Genomic DNA, 23,646 nt, shown 5'->3' with positions numbered 1-23,646 from the left:
AGGTATGTTTTGGAGATATAAATCTTTGTCAATTTGTATGTTTGATCTTATGGGTTTGGTCAGCCAAGATTAAACAAGATACCATAAAGATTTTGACGTTGATGGTCTCCTCTTCAAGCTAGGTGGCTCCAAGCAAGGTGAGAAGCTCAATGTGGTTCGTAAGCTATATATATATATATATATATATATATATATATATATATATATATATATATATGGTGTGAAGGGTGAGCATATGGTGAAGAGCTTTCAAGAGAGGTTGGGTCAACTCAATTGGAAGGGTGGCTTAAGGAAACCTTGAAGGGGTACTCTAGCGTAAGGTGACTTAAAAAACAAGTATGACGCAAAATTGATAGCATAACTTTACTAATCTCAAAAGTAATTTTTACAAGGGGAGACACCTCTATTTATAGCTAAAGGAAACCATGGAGGTGTCTCACAAAAAGGAGAGTAAAACATTAATTCTCTATAACTTAGGGACCAAAGGAAATGTGAGAGCCAAGGAGGGCTTGTCACATGACAAGGTGCATCCTATGCCTCTTCAAATGAGGGCTTGCCATATGGATTTACTTGGTGTAATTTTCATTTATCAATTATTTTCAAGTTTTCTTAAGAAGCATTTTTGGGGTTTTGACATTAATCTTAGGATGAAGAGAGAAATGCCACATCATTTGCGCCATATCAGCCCTTTTTCCACATCAACATTAGTAATGGGGCGGCCCTTATTTAGGCCTAGAGTGACAATTTTGTAATTCTGATGTTGAGAGTGACAATTTTGTAATTAGGAAAATGTTGTGTGACATGACCACGAGTTTTAGGGTTTGTTAGTTTTCTAGAACTTGATTCCACCATTATATCTTCTCTTTTTACGTTTTTGAACACCATTGAAGAGCCATTATACGCAGGCACTCTGTATTCACGTTTTCTTCATTATTGGATAACACCCAACTTAGGGTTTCACATTCTGGTTTGATTATTTACTTTTCTAGTTCAGTTTCTCTATTTTCATGATGCATTTTCATTCTATTTTGTGTTGTAATTCAAATCCCATTGAGAGTAATCTTGTGTATTGATTCCTTGAAGAGAATGAAATGAAATCTCGAGGTTCTTATTAAATTTGCATTTTTCTTTTGTTCTTTGTAGCTCTTCATCCTCTTCAATCTGTGGTAAATATATGAACACGAAAATGGAAGCATACTCAATCTCAATTTGGTGTTTATGCATTTTAATCAGCCCATGTTCATGCTTAATGAGTATGTGTTATGTCATAATTTCTTAATTTGTGTGTGAGGTTGAAAGATGTGTACTTTGCTTAATTTGTGTTAATCTCTACTTTGTTGGTTAATTTTGGGTTCCATGAGAGTAAGTTGGACAATACAATTAAATTTGTGACCTATGATTGGTGGATTTTCATGTGAATTCAAGGAGTCAATACATTTTTATATATATATATATATATCTAAAGTTGCTCTTGAATCTGCTAGGCTCCACTAACAAATACAGATGCAACTAAAATGCATAAGTTGACTTAAACATACAGAAAAAGTTCAATTCAGTTTATCTTCTTATTTTTTTTTCACCTAAAATAGCTAACAAAGCAAAATTGACCTTAATGTTTATTTACTAGAGAAGTGAATAACTACCGGGATAGGTCACAGAGCCAGTACCCTTCAATATCAATGTCCGAATTGCATTTAAAGAAAAAACAAAACATAACCTCCAACACTTTTACCTCACACAATGAACATAAAATCTTAACCAAGAACATAAAAGGTATATCAATAAGGAACCTCCAGGTAAATTCTAGGTGTACCTTGACTCTATAGAAGCCATTGGATCACAACCACATATGACAAAGTGCTAGAGTGACGAAGAGGGTGTGATGAAGCTAAATCGCGAAGTCATTGATTCTCTACGAATGAGGCTACCACAGAGGCTACGACGGAGATTGAATCGCGATTAGCTATTGAGGCCACGACGGAGATGGCGCGATGAAGACAGTGCGATCGAGACAATACAACGAAGACAGTGCGACAAAGATGGCTGCAACAGAGGCTCAACATAGCTTAATCACGGAGCAGGATCAATTGGGGGAAAAACTTAGGTTTTCGCAACTAAGGAGGGAACGGGAAAAACTCACTTAACTTTTCTGGTTTGGGAGGGAACGCGTGAATTCACCCAGGAGAAAAATATATTGCCATCTGCAGAGGTCATAAACCTCCTAAAAAAAAAATTCCCATCTATCATCATCTTTTAGAAAACCCATTATAATCAACCCATATAATGTTTATTTGTGGAGGTTTTTTGTAAGCTCCATAAAATGATCCAGCTATATATTTTTTTTAGTGTGCATTTATGTATATATAATTATGCTGATAATCATATATTTGTCGGTATAATTAGTTCTGGGTGGAATTCATTGACAAGAAAGAAAAAAAATTAAATTTTATTAATATTAATATATTTTTTAAATAAATAATAATTAATATTATATTGAAAAGATAAATTGAAATGTTACTAAAAAGGCTAGGTAGGATTCCATCCAGTTCACCAATCACACTAATTCTGATTAAATAGCAATTCAAATTATTCGGTATGCTATTATATGGTTATTTAAATATAATTATTGACAATAATGGTGCAACCCGGAAAGTCCTGGTACTATGTTACACCCATTTATGTTCTCACTGATTTCATTTTACATTTGACGCGAATAATGTGTGAAGCAAGAGCGTCGTTATGATAGGTTGGGACTAAATGAGAAAAACACTTGAATACAAGGAGAAAACTATTTTAGAAGTGGGAGTAAGATTCCTATCTTCACTTGATGTGAAATATTAGATTCATGCTAAAATTTAAAAAAATATTTTTTAAATGAATTTAATCTTACAAAATTATATATATGTGTGTGAAGACATAAAAAATAACTATAGACCGGGGTGGTTTTTATTGAAAGAGTACATTCTAATATTAAAGGTTAAGTATATAAAGATTTTTAATAAGGAAACTAGTACGAGACCATTTTTTGTTTTTTTATTTTTGGAATAGATATTATTATTATTATATTTAATAAAAAATTAATTTAAATTATTTTTAATTATTGGTTTAGTGAAGGTTCATTCATGGTGGCCAACGGTGTTGCAGTGATGGTTCATCAAGCATGGTGTTGGTGGCTGCTCGCCTTTGCGTTTTACGGTTCAGATGCACGATGGTTCATGGTTTCTGGTGAATTTTAGGCGCGATGGAAGGCGCGGCTGCTCTGACGACGTGCAGCACAATGGCTGCCGACGGCCGACCTGATGGAGGCTGCCAGGGTTTCCAAGAGAAGAAGCTAGGGTTGAAGATGATGACATGGAACACCCTGATTGGTTCACATGCATGTGCAAGGATTAATGCCACGTGGAATGTTTTAATTGGAATGATTTAAAAGTTGGGGATTGCCACATGGCATGATCTGAGTGAGTTGGGTTTAAGTGGTAGGAGGGGTGTAAATAAACAAAGTCAGGGGTGTAGAAGTAGGTTTTCTGTAACCCATTTGAAAAAAGGGGAGTGTATATGTAATTTAGGGGGTGCAGAAGTGATTTTTCCAGAACTTGCTAATTTCAGCCTTATTTAAAGGTGATTTGTAACTTCAATCAATTTATTTTTCCACCTTGAATGAGCCTAATCTTAACTTCAGTTGCATCAACAAACGTTAAAATATCCAAAAATAATTTATGTAGCTAAAAATCACTTTTTAACACATTGTTATCACACAAGCTCAGACAACCTAATTATCAGAATTGTCAATTAAATCACTCTTTAAGAACACAAATTCAATTAAATACCCAAAATTAAACACTGAATGAGGGCAAAAATACGCATTCATCAAAGTTACTTTGGTTATTTAGCTTTTTACTAGATATAAAAGGTAAAAGAATGGACATGATTAGGATTAGTAATATTTAATTGAGAAGTTACTTTGGTTAAATTAATCTTCAAAGTTCTTGCTTTTGATTGAGAAGTTACTTTGGTTAAAAGTAAGGACGCCAACAAATTAATTGAGAAGTTACATTGATTAATTTGAAGTCTTAAACAAGAAATCAATAACAATAATCTTTAAGAAACCAATGATGAATCCTATTTTGAAAAAGCAGTGGAATCAATCTATTTTTCTTTATCATAGTTTTTTATCTTTTTATTTTTTTATCTTTTTCAAATTTTATTTATTTATTGCTTGTTTCATTTGATTAACTCTTTTGTATAGATATTATAAGAACTAACTTGTTAAAAACAATTTCGTGTTCGTTGGGAGACGACTTAGGGTTAACTTAACCCATTCTAATTTTTTGGCTACTCTCTTATTAATACTGAAGTTGTTATAGATAAGTAGTATTAATTTGATCGTGTTAACGACAACGTTATCAAATTTGGTGTCGTTGCTAGGGAACACGGTTAAAATTTTTATCATTTTAGTTCTTATTTTTTTATTTTATTTTTTCTTTTGATTTTATTTTTTGTTTATCACTAACATTTTTTTATCTCAATTTTTTTTTCTAACATTTATTTTATTTTCTTTAGTTATTTTTTTTAGTTACTTTATTTTTTTAAGCATAATTTTTGTTTGAGGAATTTTGTTGGGAAATTTGTGAAACTAGTTGGGGAACACTTCGACTAAGGAAAGACAAGGTACTTAAGTTGTCCATTGAGATGCACCTCTCATTCTTGGAAGTCTACTTAACAAGCTTTCAACTTATTTCTTTTCAAAAAACCTCTTTCAAAAATGAAAAATCATTTTTCATATGAAAATAATCAACAGTGTGATTTTCAAGTGAACTATAATTATTATCCACAACAACCACATGATCCATATGATTATCAGCAGCAAATTGTCACACCTACTTTTGCACCTGATTTAAGTAGGTTAACTATACGTCAACTAAATGATCTATATCCTAGATCATCTTTTTTGGAATATGAGCAACAATCCTACCATGAGCAACAACCATATTCTGTGTGTCCACTCCAACCATTATATGTTCCATTTGGTTCTCAACAATAACAACATGCACCTTACAACAAGTTGCAACAATCAATGGACCATCCTATAAGGAAGTTATATTATTAATGGATGGATTGAGAGAGAAATTAGACACCATAGATGTAAGGTTGCTAGCTGATCAACGATACAAAGATATTAAGCAAGAATGGTATGGAAATTATAAGTATTATATGACTTGATGGAGGTCAGAGCGAGTCAGGGGATCGAGATGCAGGAAATTCTGGGATTTCCAGAATTCGTATGCATCGCCTGGTGGCACCATGTTTGCCGCCAGGCGCCAGTCCAGAAGCAGGGAGTGTGTATTGGATGTGCAGTGGGAGAAATTGGAAAGTTGACCCAGCACAATTGGAGTATACCAAGAAAGTTCGAATCAGTTGGATAACGACTATGTGGAGAGGTAATGCATGAGATGGATAGTGCAAGGATGTTAACCATGAATATTGAATATAATTGGATGTTATGACAGTGGACTTCAAGTTATTTAGAAAAAGTGAGGTTGAACCGGTAAGTAGATTGTGATTTATGAAGGCAATATACCTTGAAGTGGCTAAGCTAGAAGGATAGTGCAAATATGAGTAACTTATAAAGGTTATTATGAGTTGAAGATTTTAGGGGCCCGGTACTATGCGGAGTGATGGAGAGTGTATATGTCTATGAAGATTACAGTAGCTGACTATGGGTTTAGCAGGTTGAATTTAAGTTGATCTAAGAATGGAAAATCTTGGACTTATGAACCTAAAGTGGCATAGGCACTTTTTTGGGTGACGAGAGAAATACGTTAGTATTGACGTAGTTCATTTAGGGAAGTTCAATGGGGGCTTGGACAACCAGCCTAAGTGTGCAACCTGACTTGAATGACTAGAAAACCAGTAATACACAACTACTAGTAAGTCGCCTGGCGGCAAGTTATGCCTCGTCAGGCGATAACGTCAGAATAGGGAGGACTGAGAGTTCTTGGCGCTTGGCAGCAAGGATTGTCCCGCCAAGCGATAGAGGCAAAATCAGTGTATGCAGAGGCGCTTGGCGCCTGGCGGTACGCATCACCCGCCAGGCGGTCTGGAGACCTGATGCGCCTGGCGCCTAGAGTGCTGCGCCAGGCGATACCCTGAAGCAATTGGGGTTGCTTGCTTTGGTGTGCGTGATCTACAAAGCTTCTAGGATATCTTTAAGGTAGGCTTGCTAGTGTTCCTTGAGTTGAGCTCGGAACGTATCCCTTGAGTTGAGCTCGGGATAGGGGTTAAGCACGTGACATTCTTCAAGTTGAGCTCGGAATGGCATCCTTCGAGTTGAGCTCGGGATGGTAGATGAACACGAGGAACCTTTGAGTTGAGCTCAGGTTGGCGAGTGTTGCCGGTGTGAGTGTACTGGTTGTGTCTAGTATGGATGGGTCTAGATGGATTGCCCTCCTTAGTAACTAACTGACGAGTTTGGTAGTCTTGGTACGTTACAAAATATGTTCGTATTTGGGAACTCCACCTGGTGTTACAGTGTGTGATCCGTAGCATGGTTTCCCGCACGTGCTCTATCGGTTGTGGCTGATAGGTATGACAGCAAGACATCTTGAGGTAATCCCTAGAAGAAGTAGAACACGATTCACATGGTTGTGGCCATTTGGTGTGAAATCAAAGGATGGAAGTTCTTTGTTGTGATTGAGTGATATATATAAATGTGTTATATATGTATATGATTTATTTTGTTAGCTCACCCTATCTGCTTGTGTTTGGCGATGATCGTGTACGCGGTACACGGGAGCATATGATGTTGCAAGTGGATCTGGTGAGGCTTAACATCAGAGCGGGGGAACTCATGGGAAAACAATTTTATGAAGTTTTTATCATTTATGGTTTTGAATAAAGTTGTAAAACTAGTATGAGATTGTTTTGGTATTTTATTGAACTTTGAGACATTTTGAATTTAGAGCTATCTTTATTATGAAATATATATTGAAGTTTCCCGCGTTTTTGGGAAATGGATTTATAATTAATGAGATTTTATTTTCTTATTTTATTTTATTAGTTAAACCCGTAATATCCGACAGGGATGTTACAGGTGTGACTTGCCACCTAAGCAAGTCACACTTGTCTTGCCATGGGAAGCTAACTCTCATCCTTGGAGAGCAAGTTTGAGAAGCTTCTAGGTTTCTCTAAAGTAGATGCACTACTCTCGACCCATTTAGCACAATTTACTCTAAGGCCCAATACATGGCCCAAAGAAAATCCTATTCTACTGGGCCCAAAATACAAAGCCCAAAATACAATCCTAATCTAGTATTTACAAGCAAAGAGTCCTACGCTAGGTCTTCACATCTTCCTTGGCCCATGTGAAGTTCAACTTGGGCCTTGCATGCACATTTGAGACTTATTCCTCTTGTATTCTCCTAGTCATGGCTCTTGTTGTAGGTCCCTTGGCTAGAGGCATCTCATCACCATGGAAATGAGAAAATAATCATTCAGCAACTATATTTCTTCCATTAATAGGAAATGAAAATATTTTCCAATATGCTTCACATGGTGAAATATATCTACAATCAATATATTATTTGATTTCATTTTTTGAAAGTTGAGGTAAGCATGAATCATTGTCATTGGAAACTATAGCAGTTGTAATTCTATCATAACACTTGTTGATGTACTTAAATAAGTACTTGATTGAATTGAGGTAGTTACACCATTCCACATTGACATGAACTTGATACTTGAGTAATATTGTACGGTTGTAAGGGACAACAAAATGATGATCTAGTGTAATGTCATTCTTGACAACAATGACACCATTGTTTCTTCGATAGTAATGAAGAAAATCATCTTCTGAAATTGTAGTACTATTTTGGAATTTCTTAAGATAAAATCGGGAACATGATCCTTCTTCATGCATGAAGATGACTTCTTAGCTATTCCATCTGGTCCATGAATCATATGTTCTTAGACATAGTGATACAGTTATGGCTCTTTTTTGGCACATGGTATTTCAGTTGATATTACCTTGTCAATATCTAGTGTTTTGGGATATTCGCTAGAAGGATGTACAAATATTAGCACATGGGCATGCAATAGACCATGTTTATGGAATTCATTACTATACATGTCTGCAATAAAAAACAACTACTTAATTACAATAACAGATTAATCCAAGTCATTTTATTTAAGAAGTACAATATGAATACTTATATGCTATAATTTTGCCCAATAATTGCTTCTTTGTCAAATCTGCTAGCAGCTCATCAAATTTAATTTTGAATACTCTTTCAAGAATATAAGGCCGATCTGAAGGCGTTAATTTCAAAGTCTTCAATATTCTGGATATCTTTGGCCATTTCAAATTGCAAGTAAAAGTTACAAATAATGCCAAAGAATCATGATGATTGATATCATGCCTATAACCATCTTTACCATATGGAAACAATAGAGGATATTAATAACCCAAATAACTAGTGTGCAACTTGTTGACATGAGAAGCCAAGGTGGTATGCTTCTTGAAGATTTGATGAAGATTGAATGAAGCTCTTTTGAACTATCTTGAAGCCATAACCATTGGAATGAAGCCTACATTGATGAAGGAAAGAGATTTGATGATATCCATGGTGATCAAGCCTGGAATGTGTGCTCCCCATGTAGTTACATCATTAAGAAAGTGTACTTGTAGTTTGTAATTCATGTTGTAGACCTTAAAGCATTAATTAGATGTAGTTTGGTCTTTGTTGTGTTTTTAATCTGTTGAATGGTTTTTCAACAGGTTAAAATGTCTCTTTTAATCTGTTGAATGACTTTTTAACAGGTTAAAAGGTTGGCTGCAATAGTCTTAAACTGCAACAAATTCAATCAGTTGATTTAGTTTTTAATCGACTGATTTCACTTAAGTCAAGTGAAATCAACCAATTGATTTGAAAATGAACCTGTTGAATTTTGTAACAGTTTGATTATAAAAGTTGTGATTTTCTAAAGAGAGGTCTATTGATCATTTTAGAGCACGATTTGGTTCTGGAAACTTGTGGAAACTCTCTCCTTCGTGATCATAGGTGTTGCAGCTGTTGAAGATTGATCTTGGATCAATTCTTGAAGCTTTTGGCTTGGTTTGAAGCTTGGAGAAAATGGTTTGTGGTAGGAAAGGTTGTACTACCACTAAGGTTTGATCTTTCTCAAGCTTTGTGTGTGTGCCTGGTGGTTTTCCAGGTCTACAAGAGGGTTCTTGCTGTGTTGGTGTGATTCTTGTGTGATTCAAGAGTCTTTTGTGATGTTTTTGCATATTTTGGAAGTGTAAGGGTGGATACTTTGTAAAACTTTTGAAATAGTGCAAAGTTAAGCTAAGGTTGCCTTGACAAACTGGATGTAGCTCAGGTTTGAGTGAACCAGTATAAAAATTCGTGGTGTCCTCTCTTCTCTAACCTTTCTCTCTTGCATTTTCATTTTAAAGTTTCAAGAGTTTGTGCTTTAATCATCTTTTTCCTGTTCTTACATGTTTTCATAGCATCTGAAGCATTGAGCATGTTTGTATAATCATTTGGAACTGGTCTTGATCATTCTTGAGCATTGTTTCTGGTTTAAAATTCAAATTCGCATTTCTGCATTTTTCCCAGTATTTTAGTCGACTGTTTTTCAGTTTCAATCGATTGATTATACCAGAACAGAATCTGTTTAGTAAAATTTGTTAACTCTATTTTTGATCGATTGAAAGTGTATAGTTTAGTACTATTTGCATCCTAACTTGGTGATCTATTTGATTCAATTTAAGGTGGTTTTTAGCTTGCAAAGATAGCCTAAATTGTTAACTAGCCAATTCAACCCCCCCTTCTTAGCTTTTCAACCATTTCAAAACTAACAATTGGTATCTAGAGCAAGGTACTTGAAATTTGATCAAGTAAGGTCCTAAATTTGTTTTGAACTACTTGAAATGGCTGAAAACAAGTTACCCTTTGGTGAAGGTGCCTCAATTCATAGACCTCCTATGTTTAGTGGCATTAATTACCAATTTTGGAAAATTAGGATGAAAATCTTTATTGAGTCAATAGATCAAGGGATATGGGATGCAATCATAAATGGACCATATACTCCTAAGCATATTGTTGATGATGTGCAGATTAATAAGCCATGGACTCAATGGAATGAGGAAGAGAGAAGGAGAGCCCAATATGATTGCAATGCAAAGAATATCCTCACTTCATCTCTCAACATGGATGAGTTTTTTCGTGTTTCACAATGCAAGAGTGCCAAGGAAATGTGGGAGGTTCTTGAAGTGACTCATGAAGGAACCAATGATGTTAAGAGAGCAAGAAAGCATGCCTTGATTCAAGAATATGAGCTATTCAAGATGAAACAAGGAGAATCCATAGCGGATGTGCAAAAGAGATTCACTCACATAGTCAACCATCTCATAGGCTTGGGTAAGGAATTTGACAAGGAAGACTTAAACATCAAGGTGCTAAAGTGTCTTGATAGATCTTGGCAACCAAAGGTCACGACTATATAAAAAACAAGAGATCTATCCACTTTGACTACAGCTGCATTGTTTGGTAAGCTTAGGGAGCATGAGATTGAGATGCAAAGGCTTAATGAGCTTGAGTCAAGTGAGAAAAAGGTCAAGAACATAGCCTTGAAGACTAGCACCAAGAAAAATGAGGAACTCAAGGATGAGGTGGCTGAATCAAGTGAAAGTGAGAACTTGAATCTCCTTGTCAAGAGGTTTGGTAAGTATCTCAAAAGGAAAGGTATCAAAGGTAATCCCAAAAGGTATACTTCCAAACACAATGAATCAAACTCTTCTAATTTTACATGTTATAACTGTGGAAAACAAGGACATATCAAAATTGAATGTCCAAATACTAACAAAGAAAAGGAGAAGAGTGTTGATAGGAAAAAGGAGAAGTCAAAGGAGAAACGTGCATACATTGCATGGGAGGACAATGATGATTCAACAACAAGTAGCTCCTCACAAGATGAGAGTCAAGAAGCCAACTTGTGTCTCATGGCTGGTTATGAGTCATCTTCCTCAAGCCAAGTAAGTTCTCTAGACTTAAATGACTATAATCAATTGTTACATGATTTTGAAGAGTTGCATAATGAAGCAAACAATATTTCTGCATTAAACAATCAGTTGAAAGGCTTAAACAATTGGCTGGAAAACAAAGTTAGTCAACTGAAAAAAGAAACAACTGATTTAAAAACTGATTTTGAACATTTGAAAATGATTTACAATAATTCAACCAACTGTTTTAGAAATCAGTCAGCTGGAAAATCCTATGAAAACCACACAGTTTTGAAAAATCAGTGAAATACCTTATAAAGACCTGTGCAAGGTTCACAAGAGGAGAAGCAAACTTAGAGGTTGTTGTTGGTTCACAAAATTGTGTATTTGGCAAAGCTGGACTTGGTTTCAACCTTCCTTTTCAAAAGAAAACCAAGAAGTTCTCTAGTTTCTTTTCTAAAAGCATGCCAAGTGACATGCCATTCATTTCATGCAACTATTGCATGCAAAAAGGTCATGTTATTAAGCACTGTCATGCTAGAAAATATGATGTTCCTAAAGGGATTATGAAATGGATCCGAAAAGGATCTAGAAAGGCATAACCATGATGGACCCAACCTATCAAAGGGTACCAAATAATCCAAATCTTTGCAGGTCATGAAAGGTGATAAGAAAGATTTGTGGTACCTTGATAGTGGTTGTTCAAGACATATGACAAGAGATAAAACCAAATTTGCAAAGTTGGAGTTGAAGGAGGAAAGGTTTGTAACCTATGGAGACAACAACAAAGGAAGAATCCTTGGAAATGGAGTCATAGGCAATAGATCCTCTTTCAACATCAAGAATGTGTTGCTGGTTGAAGGACTCAAACACAATTTGATAAGTATAAGTCAAATATGTGATAAAGGCTTTAAAGTCATGTTTGAACCAAATAGTTGTTTGATATATGATGCACATGGTAGTATTGTTTTGATAGGCAAGAGAGTCAATAATATATATCTACTTGACTTGCATCATGCATCATTTAGCATCCATTGTTTGCTTACAAAAGAGGATGATACTTGGTTATGGCATAGAAGACTTTGTCACATACACATGCAGCATTTCAATCGGCTGAATAGAAAACAGCTGGTTGAAGGACTACCAAAACAAAAGTTTGAGAAGGATAGAGTGTGTGAAGCATGTCAAAAAGGAAAACAAACTAAGGTCTCTTTTAAATCCAAAAATGTTGTTTCAATTGAAAGACCTTTAGAGATGCTTCACATGGATCTATTTGGTCCATCTCGAACCATGAGTCTTGGTGGCAATCTTTATACATTAGTCATTGTTGATGATTTCTCTAGGTACACATGGACTTTTTTCTTAGCTGCCAAAAATGACACTTTTCATGCTTTCAAAGGACTTGCCAAGATGCTTGAAAATGAAAAGAGTTCCAAAATAGTGTCTATTCGAAGTGATCATGGTGGGGAACTTTAAAATGAAAAGTTTGAACACTTTTATGAAAAGCATGGTATCAACCATAATTTTTCTGCACCAAGAACCCCATAACAAAATGGTGTTGTTGAGAGGAAAAACAGATCACTTGAGGAATTAGCTAGAACTATGATGAATGAAAACTCACTACCTAAGTACTTTTGGGCTGATGCAGTCAACACTGCTTGCTATGTCTTAAATAGAGTGTTGATTAGGCCAATTTTGAAGAAAACCCCTTATGAGCTTTTCAAAGGGAGAAGGCCTGTTTTAAGTCACCTAAAAGTATTTGGATGTAAGTGCTTCATCGTAAATAATGCAAAGAAAGTCTTGGCAAATTTGATGCAAAAGCGGATGAAGGTGTTTTTCTAGGTTATGCTACACAAAGTCATGCATATATAGTCTATAATAAGAGATTGATGACTGTTGAAGAGTCTATGCATGTTGTATTTGATCAAACTAACCCAAAATTGCAAGATCAAGTGTCAAAGAATGCAGATGAGGAAGATCTACTGCAAGAGCAGATTTTTGCTGCAGAAAAGTCCACTGCTACTGGAAATCAATTGACTGAAAAGGAAAAACAGTCGATTGAAAAAGCTGCAGACAGCAAATTGCCCAAGGATTGGATCCAGCCTAGAGGCTTATCAAAGGACAACATCATAGGTGATATCAAACAGGGAGTATCTACTAGACGTAGGATTGTATTTTGTGAACATGTTGCATTTGTATCTCAAATTGAACCTAAGAATGTGAACGATGCTTTGAATGATAGTAATTGGATTATGGCTATGCAAGATGAACTTAATCAATTCACAAGAAATGATGTGTGGTTTCTAGTGCCTAAAACTAATGATATGAATATAATTGGAACCAAATGGGTTTTTAGAAACAAAATGGATGAAGATGGTAATATAGTAAGAAACAAAGCTAGACTAGTTGCTAAAGGTTATAACCAAGAAGAAGGCATTGATTTTGATGAAACTTATGCACCTGTAGCTAGGCTAGAAGCTGTGAGATTACTCTTAGCATATGCTTGCATGTGTAACTTTAAACTGCATCAAATGGATGTGAAAAGTGCATTCTTGAATGGTTTCCTAAATGAAGAAGTGTATGTATCACAACCTCCTGGATTTGAGGATTATCTCTATCCTAACCATGTTTTCAAATTGAAAAAGGCCTTATATGGTTTGAAACAAGCACCAAGGCAATGGTATGAAAGGCTAAGCAATTTTCTCTTATCAAAAGGTTATGCTAGAGGTGCAGTGGACAAAACACTCTTCATTAGAAAACATGATAATGATGTTATACTTGTTCAAGTGTATGTTGATGATATCATCTTTGGTTCAAATAATAACACATTGTGTGAAGAGTTTGTTACAGCTATGCAGGGAGAATTTGAGATGTCCATGATGGGTGAGCTTGCCTACTTTCTAGGGCTGCAAGTCAATCAACTCAAGCATGGAACATTTTTAAATCAATCAAAATAATGTTTTGACTTGTTGAAAAAGTTCAAAATGGAGGATTGCAAGGAAGCTGCCACTCCAATTGCAACAAATTGCCTTATGGATACAGATGAGGCTGGCCAACTAGTAGATTCAACCGAATATAGAGGGTTGATTGGGTCTTTGCTCTATCTTACAACAGACATTCAGTTTGGAGTATGCTTATGTGCTAGATTTCAAGCAAATCCTAAGGAATCACACTTTAAGGATGCAAAAAGGATTCTAAAGTACCTCAAAGGAACAACCAATGTTGGCTTATGGTATCCATGTGATTCTAACATATCTCTTAGTGGCTTTTCAGATTCAGACTATGTAGGGTGCAAATTGGATAGGAAAAGCACAAGTGGTACTTGTCATTTGCTTGGATCAAGTCTAATCTCATGGAATAGCAAAAAGCAAGCTTGTGTGGCACTTTCCATAGCTGAAGCTGAATATATTGCTGCTGGACATGGCTGTGCACAAACATATGGTGGAAACATCAACTTTTGGTCTATGGTGTAAGGCTAAGCAAGGTACCTTTGTATTGTGATAACACTAGTGCAATCAACTTAACCAAGAATCCAATACAACATTCTAAAACCAAGCATATAGAGATTAGGCATCATTTCATTCGTGATCATGTTCAAAAGGGAGATTGTGAAATCAAATTTGTTAAAACTGAAAATCAATTGGCGGATTTGTTTACAAAACCATTAGCTAGAGATAGGTTTAACAAGCTAAGAACTGAACTAGGCATTTTAGACATCAAGAATGTGGTCTGATGTGTTTGTAGCATGTTAATCTTATGTACTCGTGCTTTGGTTTCATAAAAATCTGCTGCTGTATGAAAGAGTTAAAAACTGTCATGTCAACCTGTTGATTTTGCATTTCAACGTGTTGATTTCACTTAAATCTGCCTCTGTTTGCACAATTCATGATCTGTCAACCTGTTCTTTCTGTATTTCAACATGTTTATTTCACTTAAACTGCCACTGGATGATGAAAAATTGATCTGCTATGATTTTTAATCTGCTGTTTTCATAATTCAGTATGTTGATTTCATTAAAACTGAATTTGGAAAAATGGAGTTCAATTTCATGATTTTCAATCGAATTATTTTCAAACTCAGTCAGCTGATTTCACATAACCAGATTCAGTTTTTAATCTCTGATGCTCTGATGCTGTTTTAGTCGACTAATTCTGTTTTTCAACGTGTTGATTTTACTTAAACTGTGCTTTTACTCACGAATTGAATTGTTAAGCTGACTCAGTCAAAGAAAGCATCTTTTTGCCAGGTACTATCTGCTCTTAACTGTCCATTTCATCAGCCATGTGTTACTTTTACTAAATTGTTTGACCAAAAAGCATTCTAGTGTACAATTCCAATGTGCATGTAGCTCACATGATCTGAACTGATTCATTCTCTCATAAAAACACATTGAAAACATCATGAATGCACGAGATACTATTTTGGACTGCATTAAATTGATTTGGGTAACATAAAACGAATTAATTAGAAAAATCTGCACCATTTAATCAACTATTTCTGAAAATCAGTTTGTTGAACTATAAATACTGCACTTGTATTGTTGCATTTGCATCATACATCTCTTAGAAACAACCACACCAACACTCATCATGCCTCGTCGTTCCCAAAGAACTACCCAATCTGATGATGTGCACTCCACTCCTCCTACTCCAAGGTCTCCAAATCATGAAAGCCATGGGAGAATTGAAGCATGGTTTGAGGATCATGAGGACAACATTCAGGTGTTCCTCATTGAAATGAATAGGAAGCAAATCAGCATCCCTAAGGTGTTGAGGTTCTCTTGGCTAAGGGTTGAAGGCTTTGAGAGCTTATTCCAACAACTAAAGCATCAAAAGTTGAAGTCCTTCCTTGAACTTTCAGGGAAAATATATCCAGACTTGGTGAAGGTGTTTTTCACCAACTTGGAGTTCAAAAATGATGTCCTACTGTCCAGCATCAAGGGTGTTCAAATGGAGATCAACAAAAAAGCTTGGAAAGATGTGGTTGGACTCAAACTAAGGGGTGTGCAAGTGAGAAAAGGTGAAACTGGGGCTGTTCCAGAATTCAACAAGATGCAATATTATGGCCAATGCTTGAGAAATCCTATTGCTGAAATCAAACACTTCTATGTTGGTGGTCTCAAGGTGGATCAAAGGTTACTTGGTATGATTGTTACAAAAATCCTTGTTCGACGTGGTAGCAACCATTCAACATTGAATGAGGGAGATTTGATACTCATGTACTGCATTGAACACAATATTCAAGTGGATTGGATCTATGTGTTTCGTGATCACATGCTCAAGGCCAAGAGGCTCACGGATTTTAGGCTTCCATATGTGGTTTTGGTGTCTAAATTCATTGAATACTTTGGTATTGATGTAGAGGATGAGCTAGAGGAGTCAACTGGACTATTGAACCATACCTCCAACCAAAATCTGCACAAAATGGGCTTTATCAAGGTGGGAAATGGATGGACAACTGCTGGAGCTGTTGTTGGTGGTGCACATGACCATGAAGCTGGTCCAAGTGGTGCAAATCAAGAGGAAGAACCAATTGCTGGACCTATGGACTTGATTCCCTACAACCCTCCAGAGGATAGAGGCCTTGTGTACTCACATTTTGGGAGGATGGTGCTGAACCAGCTGCATGAGCTCAATGTGTCTCAACATGAACATCACAACTATTGCAATGAGAGGTTCAATGCATTGGATGGCCAAATCCATGATATCCATGATATGCTCCACTCATTCTAGACCAGAAATGACCCTCAGGATGACTGAGTGTGGTGGTTGTTTAGGATCATGCATTGCATCCTTGTGTTTGTGATTTTTCAGTTTGAGTTCTGTCTGTTTCAGTTGGTTGTTTTTCATTTTAGTCGGTTGATTGTATCAACTTTATGCATCTGTTTTCTGTTTTCAGTTTTTGTTGGCTTTATGCATTTGTTCTATTTGATGAATCCAAAGGGGGAGAAAAATTGAAAAAAAAATTGGAAAATGGATAATTGATCACATTAAACTAAGCATTAAAAAATTGGAATCAATAATCAAATCTAAATTTGAACCCATATTATTGATAGGGGAGCATGATCACAATTGTATACTTGCTAGCTTGTGTGTATTGCTGCTGTAAAATGTATTTCAGGTTCACAAGATTCAAGCTAAGGTGTTACTTCATCAATTGGTTTCCAACGAATGGAAGAAGCATTTTGCAATGGAAGATAGAAGAAGATAGATCGAATAGAGGTTGGCTTCATCAAATCAGGGGGAGATCGTTGACATGAGAAGCCAAGGTGGTTTGCTTCTTGAAGATTTGATGAAGATTGAATGAAGATCTTTTGAACTATCTTGAAGCCATAACCATTGGAATGAAGCCTACATTGATGAAGGAAAAGAGATTTGATGATATTCATGGTGATCAAGGTTGGAATGTGTGCTCTCCGTGTAGTTACATCATTAAGAAAGTGTACTTGTAGTTTGTAATTCATGTTGTAGACCTTAAAGCATTAATTAGATGTAGTTTGGTCTTTGTTGTGTTTTTAATCTGTTGAATGGTTTTTCAACAGGTTAAAATGTCTCTTTTAATCTGTTGAATGGCTTTTTAACAGGTTAAAAGGTTGGCTGCAGTAGTCTTAATCTGCAACAAATTCAATCAGTTGATTTAGTTTTTAATCGAATGATTTCACTTAAGTCAAGTGAAATCAACCAATTGATTTGAAAATCAACCTGTTGAATTTTGAAACAATTTGATTATAAAAGTTGTGATTTTCGAAAGAGAGGTCTATTGATCATTTTAGAGCACGATTTGGTTTTGGGAACTTGTGGAAACTCTCTCCTTCGTGATCATAGGTGTTGCAGCTGTTGAAGATTGATCTTGGATCAATTCTTGAAGCTTTTGGCTTGGTTTGAAGCTTGGAGAAAATGGTTTGTGGTAGGCAAGGTTGTGCTACCATTAAGGTTTGATCTTTCTCAAGCTTTGTGTGTGTGCCTAGTGGTTTTCCAGGTCTGCAAGAGGGTTCTTGCTGTGCTGGTGTGATTCTTGTGTGATTCAAGAGTCTCTTGTGGTGTTTTTGCATATTTTAGAAGTGTAAGGGTGGACACTTTGTAAAACTTTTGAAATAGTGCAAAGTTAAGCTAAGGTTGCCTTGAAAAACTGGATGTAGCTCAGGTTTGAGTGAACCAGTATAAAAATTCGTGGTGTCCTCTCTTCTCTAACCTTTCTCTCTTGCATTTTCATTTTAAAGTTTTAAGAACTTGTGCTTTAATCATCTTTTTCATGTTCTTACATGTTTTCATAACATCTGAAGCATTGAGCATGTTTGTATAATCATTTGGAACTGGTCTTGATCATTCTTGAGCATTGTTTCTGGTTTAAAATTCAAATTCAAATTTCTGCATTTTTCCTAGTATTTCAGTCGACTGTTTTTTAGTTTCAATCAATTGATTATGCCAGAACAGAATTTGTTTAGTAAAATCAATCTGTTAACTCTATTTTTGATCGATTGAAAGTGTATAGTTTAGTACTATTTGCATCCTAACTTGGTGATCTATTTGATTCAATTAAAGGTGGTTTTTAGCTTGTAAAGATAGCCTAAATTTTTAACTAGCCAATTCAACCCCTCCTTCTTGGCTTTTCAACCATTTCAAAACTATTAAGGTAGCTACTTTTGAAAGTGTTAGGATGTTGTATAGACATTTATATTTTTTCTATCGGCTATAAGCCTTAATTTAAGATCATCAAATGGATGTTCCACATATTTGTCCCTTGCTATTCAAAATAATTTGGCATGTACATTGTACTTATCCAAAATCTTTGTTAGTTTTTTCTCAATTTCAACATCAATATGATTGTTGTTCCTGCATTGGGATTAGATTTCAAATCAAAAGAATTCAATGACAAAATATTATATAATCTATTAACATCATCACATTACTTCAGAGATTAAATTTTACTGTGTATTTTGTTATGAGTATCATAAATGTGTATTTGAGCAAAACTTTGGTAGTTGTCCAATTGGTGGAACAAGACTACAAATCCTATGACATGATTGGCGTTGGATTTTTAAATTTGGTGGTCCACGTCCATTGTTGTATTTGTTGTCAATTTTTGCTCCAGGAGATGTGAATTCAAACATCATGTTGTATGTTCTAATGTGTTGTTGATAACTTTTGCTCTCTTTACAATTAGATTGAAATAGATGTTTTTGTAGCTCATTAGGCGGTGCTTTCAAACATCATGTTGTATCCATTTTCTGAAAGTTGGGATTAATATTATGATGACATTTGTTCATGTGTTCTTGATACCACATACATGATTTGCAATTTTGACAAATATAGATTGGATCCCCTATATATGCATACCACATGGAAATGAATATAATTGTTACTTGAAGTTGTCATTTATGATTGCAGAAAAGTATTGGAAAATTCATTTCAAGAAGCCTTATCTTGCATTCTTGTGCATGGTTTCATAGTTGGCATCATGTTCTTCATCACTAATTGTTGAATACATATATTGATGGATGACATCTCTTTTGATGCTAACATAATTGTATTATTTCATAGCTCATATCAGTATTGATTTGCTTGTAAGAAAATACTCTTACCTCGTATTTGGAAGAAAATGATTCTCAATTATCTATATCAAATCCTTCTTCGTTAATATCTTCCAAATGCACTGATTGAGTTGGTCTATTGGCAAGGTCATTGATTATTGACCTATGAACATCTTTGTAAGCTCTTGTTTTTGTTAGCATATTAATAGTTCCTTCAAACTTCTAAAGTAGATTTTATTGATTTCTTCAGTTTTGAGTAATATTTGTTTAGAGATTCAGGAATGAAGGTTTTAGATTGTATTGGTAATTGCATATAAGAAAGTTGTTGATTCACGAAAGAAGTTGTAACATCAGCTAATGGTGTACAATCTCTCCTTTTCTTTTCAAATTGATTCTATTCTGCGAATGTAGCATTCATCCACTTTTGTTGGATTATGAGTTTCCTTTTTATTCTTGCATTTGAAAAATGTATACTACCTTGATCGTTTTTTTTCTTCTTAAATCAATAGCAAATAGACCAATTAAATTCATGCAGTCTTGGTCCCAAAGCATAAAGTTGGCAACATTTTTTCCACCAGAAACTTGAATTTCAAGCTTGTATCTACAAAAATCAATTAAATTCTAATTAACATTGTAATATAGGGTAATATATATATATATATATATATATATATATATATATATATATATATATATATATATAACTTTCTAACCTAATTCTTTTATACTCATTATAGGCATCACAATTCATACACTTCAAAAAACTAACTTCATGGGTTCTTTTCATACATAAGTTACACACCAAAAAACTTTAGCCATTTTTTGCTAAGTTAAATTTAATTGTAGTGTAATAGTTACACATGAAACTTCTACATCAATAACTCAAATATGAATAATAACATCAACAATAACACAAAGTACTTTATAAAATGTTAGGAAATTCATCTACCTCTAACAGGGTGATAATCTCTAAAATACTTTTAATAACAATTTTATACATAAACCTATCAACATGACTGATTTGAGCAGACTCATTGTACTGACTTCCCTCCTCATAACATTCAGTTCTATAAATTACACATTAATTAGTCTTCATAATGGGAAAAGCTTTATTCAATAATACATGCTTAATATAAAAAACATACTCTGTAAATTGCTTCTTAAAATCTATTAGTTCAGTTATATCGTCACTCATTATCAATTTCAACCATTCCAAGAATTAGACAGTGACACTAACCATAACCCTAAACAAAATTAATTACATTAGTTAAAAGAACAATAAAATTAACAAAAATTTATTAGTCTATAAAACCTAATGCAACCTTTATCTTAGCCTGAGTCAAGATAATATCATGATTAGGTGTTTCACGATTTGCCTTCCAATAAGTCATGAATTTCACGCAATATGAATCCCACATAATGCAACAGATGACAACACCATTGAATTAATCACATGACAATAATACTTTAAGGACATAATTAAAATAATATATTAAAAATGCATTGTAAAACAGAAACAACATACATAACAAAACCAACCTCAAATCCTTTAGGTCAAAGACAACATTTTTCGCATGGGGTTTCTCGTCTATATTATCCACCACACCATTGAACTCTAAAAGGCACAAATTAAAAACTACATCAACAAAAAGAATTCATATATAACATTGGTATGAACATATAACAATATACTAACCAATGAACACAATATCGTCCATCAATGATATCCTTTATACTTTTGAACTTCCAAACCTTTCTAGGTACACTTGTAATGGGTTGTGCTTGTGTAGAGGTTGCTTGATATGATCCTATCTTGGAAAGAGTACAATTATTTCCTCTACCGTTTCTCTTATGAACAATAGCTTAAACAGATGGCTCAATACTCTAAATTGAGCTTTTTTCTTTAAGACTTTGAAGTTATGCTTTATATAACTTTCACCCTCTTTTAGCTTATTTTCCTTCTTAATCATTGCAAGTATAACATCATCCTGACCATCATAATATTATATATAATGCTATATATATATATATATATATATATATATATATATATTTGTTTGTTTACAATGTTGTGTAAATACAAAATATATAATGTATATAAACGTTGATACTTTACATGATCATTTAATCTGTAAGAACCATCTCCATATTTTGTTTGGAATCCTGTGATTCAACAAACCATAAATATATGATTCTAACAACAAGTTTCAACATTTCTCTTGGTCCATCAATATCCTTAATCATGTCAAAATTCTTTGTCATCTGATACATGATGGAAATACATGTCATGAGTTTTAGGCCCACAAATTACCAACTTCAAAATATAAATAAGCATAATGTGCAATCAAACATTATAAACTACAAAGATCTTCAGTAAAACTTAACTTTGAAGACGATCTCAATGAACAAACAACAAACTTTCACGGCGAATACTACAAAAAACAAAAAAAAAGTTAAACAAAAATAAGTTTAACTTTACATTATAAACCTCTTATTCCAAAACAAGTACAAGAAGACCATGAAGAAGAAGAAGAAAGAAAACTTAATGTACTGACGTCAAAAAATTACTTACCCACGGAGACACCATCTTCAACACAAAAAAGTAAAAAAATAAATATATAAAACTTATCATGAAGAATATGAAGGACCACATAAGAAGTAAAAAAATAAATAAATAACACCATGAAAAAGAACAGAGAAATGTAAACCTGACTTTCAAAAAATACTAACCCATGGAGAAACCATGTTCAACAGAAAAAAAAGTAAAAAAAGAAATAGAACCTTTCATGCAGAAGAAGAAGAAGACGGATACATGAAGAAGAAGCATGCATGAAGAAGAAGAAGAAGAAGAAGCACGAAGTCAAAAAAAAAATCAACCTTTCATGAAGAAGAAGCACAACTAACCTTCAGGCAGCCAACGTTGAAAATACCTTGGCTGGGAGAAGAAGAATACTAATCTTCTGTTAGTCAACGTCAATTGGCAATTGAATGTACAATCAATGCAAAATTTTATAACCATTCACGCGCCAAAACACAAACAACACCAAAAAGACCAAAATCCCTCCATTTGGGACACATGTCAACAAATTGAGATGCACAATTAAGTAACTTAATTAACAATGAATCATCTTAGATATAGATTGATTTCATTTTTATAAAAACCATATTCTCACTAAAAATTCTTTCTCTAAGCTATATTTTTCTTCTCTCTTAGTTTATGACTTCAATCTTCACATGATGATAGGATCGATCCTTCTGAGAAGTTCTACATTCACTAATACAAAAAAGGCTTTTAACATCTGTTATTTTTGGCTTTTAACGTCTGCCCGAACTCCAACATCATATCAGGTGATGTTAAAATTGACGTCAGAACTAAAATCTAACGTACCTTAACGTCGATTGTAGGGAACTCAACGTCCCTTAAGCGCTATGAGGGACTTCCGATGGTTCAAAACAAAGCACTGAAACTCTATTGCACCCTCTACTACACTGTTTTCTCCGTCTCCAACCCTTCACGCATCGCCTTCGAACATCTCAAGCGCAACACGTGCCCTAATTTCAACTCTGTAGCCAAACCCATTTCTTTTGTCTCCCTCATTTTCGTTCCTTCTTATTTCCCCTCTTCAGCTTCTCCCTTTTCGCTTCGGCACAACCATCGCAAGCGAACAACGACTTCGCCTTCTGCTTTGGGTTCCAATTCGGGTTTCCTTTACCACGCCCGATCGCAAGGTTCGGGTCTCCTTTGGTTTCGCAGAAATTTAACTTTACAATCCAAGTTCTCTGTTGCTGGTGGACGTTGCCTCCAATATTGAACGTCGTCGGAGGAGCTTCACAACATCGTTGTTGTTGCCATGCGAAATCTAGACAAAATAATCGATGAAAACACTAAAACATGTGCACCAAAGTAGCCAATCAACTTCCATTTGAGTTTAATGAAGTAAATATCACCTTTTTATGGTGCTTGAAACCCTCCTCGCAATGGCTATTTGCATTTTGAAGATGGAACATAAAGGAACAGTTGTACTGTGAAGTTGGTTCACCTTTTTTTTTAATCTGATGAAAGCGATTTGATATTGGGTAAATAGGGGCCCAATGTTATTAGCGTCTGTAAATGGAC

The 23,646-nt window shown here is 34.8% G+C and overlaps 1 pseudogene; it reads left to right on the top strand.

Annotated features, from left to right (window-relative positions):
* Positions 1-3,241: 3,241 nt before the first annotated feature.
* The window catches only part of LOC114165318, a 33,501-nt pseudogene continuing 13,096 nt past the window's right edge, over positions 3,242-23,646 (top strand).

This window comes from Vigna unguiculata, chromosome 10, assembly GCF_004118075.2.
Source record: "Vigna unguiculata cultivar IT97K-499-35 chromosome 10, ASM411807v1, whole genome shotgun sequence".
NCBI lineage: Eukaryota > Viridiplantae > Streptophyta > Magnoliopsida > Fabales > Fabaceae > Vigna > Vigna unguiculata.
This window is presented reverse-complemented; position numbering and strand designations above follow the sequence as displayed.